Source organism: Petaurus breviceps, unplaced genomic scaffold (genome assembly GCF_028583685.1).
Source record: "Petaurus breviceps papuanus isolate PSGF00001 unplaced genomic scaffold, PetGlider_PUasm1.0 186, whole genome shotgun sequence".
Classification (NCBI taxonomy): Eukaryota; Metazoa; Chordata; class Mammalia; order Diprotodontia; family Petauridae; genus Petaurus; species Petaurus breviceps.
In genome coordinates, this window is record NW_027185798.1 from 7,867,089 (window position 1) to 7,870,819 (window position 3,731).

Here is a 3,731-nt window from a genome sequence, read left to right on the forward strand (position 1 = left end):
CAGTTTAGGTCGAGTAAGGACCACAATGTCTGCCAGGTGATCTTCAGAATTTTCCCAAGATAATTCAGATGGAAGCGATTCCATTTCCTGGCACAGCGCTGGCAGGCTGTTCAGATTTCACAGGCATACAACAGTGAGGTCAGCACCACGGCTTTGTGGTGTACCTTCAGTCTGGTAGTCAATCTAATACCTCTTCTCTCCCACACTTTCCTTCAGAGCCTACCAAACACTGGGCTAACTCTGACAATGAGTGCATCAACCTCATTATCAATGGGTACCTCCCTGAACAGTGCCCTACCAAGGCAAGTGAACTTATCCCCAGCATTCAAAACTTCTCCATTTGCTGAGAGACAGGCTCATTTCCATAGTGTTCTCAATAGACCATCACCATCGACATTTTCTCTAAGCCTAGAGGGCCCAAAATACAACCATTAAGTGGAGTTTGGGCAGGGACCTATTGTGGTCCAAACTATGAACTTCAGAGTGAACTGAGTTTAAGATTTTGTGAAAGAATAGAAGGAAAGAAGGAAGGAAGGAAGGAAGGAAGGAAGGAAGGAAGGAAGGAAGGAAGGAAGGAAGGAAGGAAGGAAGGAAGGAAGGAAGGAAGGAAGGAAGAAAGGAAGGAAGGAATCTAGTCAGTAAACCCCAAGTTAAATGGGCAACTTCTGGCCATCAAATTTTACCTTCCTTTGGAGAAGGAGAGGGAGAGGATAAGCTGAATTACCCAATTTTGCAGAAGAGGAAACTGAGGCCCAGAGATAAAAAAAAATAGATAAAGCATTTATTAAATGATTCCTATGAGCCATGTACTGTACTAAGTGCTGGTTTCATAAATACAAACAAGAAAGACTGTCCTTACCCTCAGAGAGACTACAGTCTAATGGGAGGAGACAATATATAAAAGGGAGTTGGGATGGGGTGTGGAAGAGGGATACAGATTGGGGTGGGGGAGAAACAAAGATGCTGTGTATGAGATGGAAAAGTTCAGGAAGTAAGGAGTAGAGTAATAGAGTGACTTGTTCACAGCCACAGAGAATAACTGATGAAGCCAACATTTGAATCCAAGGCCTTGACCTCCAAAGTCATTGGCTCTTTTCCCAGCACCAAGTGCTTGACTCACTTTTTAAAAAGGTCTATTCACAGAATGGGTGTTACTTCACTCTAAATGAGAACCTGAAAAGGCCTTACTTAGCCTAAAAGGGTCAGGGTCTCCCATTGCATCCTGGGCCTTCTCCAGTCATCCTGATGAATATCTGGCCACTGGACCCAGATGGCTTTGGAGGAGAAAGTGAGGCTGGTGACCTTGCACAGCCCTGCCTTGCTTAAATCCAAGTCAACTGCTAAGTCATGCCACCATTCTGGGATGTCATGGTCCTCTTGGGGAAGCCAAGCTAAGGGGGAAGTGAGATGAAGGCTTTTAAAACATGGCTGAAGAGAGCGAAGAAAGACCAATTCAGTCTACTCAACCTTTATTAATCACCTGCTATGTGTCATGTTGGTCAGCTAGCATTTATTAATTGCCTGCTGTGTGCCAGGCACTGGCCTAAGCACTCAGGATACTGCCCTCCAAGAGGTTACATTCTACTGAGGAAAGGAAAGGAAAAGGAAATAAGCATTTATATAGCACCGACTGTGTACCAGGCCCTATCCAAAGTCCTTTTTACAAACACTCTCTCATCTGATCCTCAAGACAATCCTGGGAGGTAGATTCTATTATTATCCCCATTTTACAGATGAAGAAACTGAGGCAAACAGAGGTTAAGTGACTTGTCCAGGGTCACACAGCTAGGAAGTGTCTGAGGCCAGATTTGGATTCCTGGTTCCAAGTCCAGGACTCACCCCATCCCCTGTGCCACCAGCTACTAGCAGGTGGGGACCCAGATCCCAGACCAAAGGTATCTGGATCACATGACCATAGGCTCTGAACTCCACAACTAAAAGGCACTCCAGCAACCATTTGGTCCACTCACCAGTTTCACAGATGAAGAAATTAAATAAATTCAAAAATTTTAAAGTCATTTGAGGCAGAGGGGAACTCTATCAAGCCAGAGGACTTCATGGGGGAAGAGACAGAAAACTGGGTCTTGAAGGAAGTTCAAAATTTAAAAAGGAGGAAAGAGCATCCAAGTGATGGGGTGCAGCCTGGGCAAAGGTGTGGAGATGGGACACAGCATGTTGTGTATGGAAAGCAGTTAAGATACAATGTGTACAGAGGCTGACTTTGCTGTTCAGCCCTGTCCAGCTCTTTGTGACCCTGTGGACCCTTGCAAGTCAGTGCTGTCCATGGGGTTTTCTTGGTAAAGATGCTGGAGTAGTTTGCCATTTCCTTCTCCAGTGGACTGAGGCAAACAGAGCTTAAGTGACTTGGGAGGAGAAGGAGGAGAGGAAAGAGGAAAGGGGAGGGGATGGAAGGAGAGAGGAGGGGAGGGGAGAGGAAAAGGTAGGGAGAGGAAGGGAGGGAAGGGGAGGGAGAAAGGACTGGGGCTCCTCTCAGGTAGGCCCTTCCCAAAGCTGAATGGAGCCAGTCTTTCTGAGCTGTCCTTTACCACTCCAGTGGACCCCACCCCCCCTCAACCCTTCCATTCTTTTCCCTTCTGCTGACTGCTCTCTCCAAGGCTGGCATTCCTGGAAAGGGTGGAGGGATAGCACTTTCCACTAAGCCCTGTGTGACTGACCCCTCCCCCCTCTGATCTCAGTTTCCTCCTCTGAAATGAGAGGTGTTGGGGTAAATGGCCCCTGAGGTTGGTACCGGTTCCTTTACAAAGACATTGTGGTGCGGTATAAAAAACCCCTGGTTCTGAGAATAAGGCCAAGAAGGGAGCCTGGTTTACTGTTCCATAAAGTGAGGGGTTAGACTAAGTGAGCTCTGAAGCCCCTCCGAGCTCCACAACCAGAATCTCACAACAGGTTCTCTTGCGACCATTTAATCCTAGCTACTTGTAAGGTTTGCAAATCACTTTGCAAAAGTTACTTCACTCCCTGCTCACAACAATCCAGGGAGAGGAGGTGCCCTGACCACCCCATTAAGAAGAAACTTGAGACATAAACTGAGACTGCCGTGCCCAGGTTCACCTGGTTTATTAGTGTCTGAAATGGGATCTAAAGGCAGGCCTTTCAGACTCCCGGTCTGGCTCTCTACCCACTAAGAAACATAGCTGCCCATTTCCTTTCCCACTTTCCTCCTCTGTGAAATGAGAAGATGGCTTCTGAGGTCTTTTCAGGTCTAGAACTAGGAATGAATGAGATAGGGAAGAAAAGAAATACAGATTTATATAGACAGATAGGCAGACACAGAGACAGTGAGACAGAGACAGGGAGACACACAGATGGCAGACCCAGAAACAGGGAGACACAGATGGACAAACAGACACAGAGACAGCGAAACAGAGAGAGAGAGAGAGAGAGAGAGAGAGAGAGAGAGAGAGAGAGAGAGGAGAGACAGACAGACAGAGACAGAGGGGGGGGGAGAGACAGGGACAGAGAGACATACACAGATAGACAGAGACAGAGGGAGACAGAGAGAGAGATGGACAGATAGACACAGAGACAATGAGACAGAGGGAGCCAGATGGAGAGGCAGACACAGAGACAGTGAGACAGAGAGAGACACACAGACGGACACACAGACTCAGAGACAGACACACCCCTATTCCGCCTCTCCAGGGGTGAGCCTCAGTCCTCCACCAGGCGGTGCCCGAGCCGAACAGGGGCTGGACGCGCGCGGCTCCTTT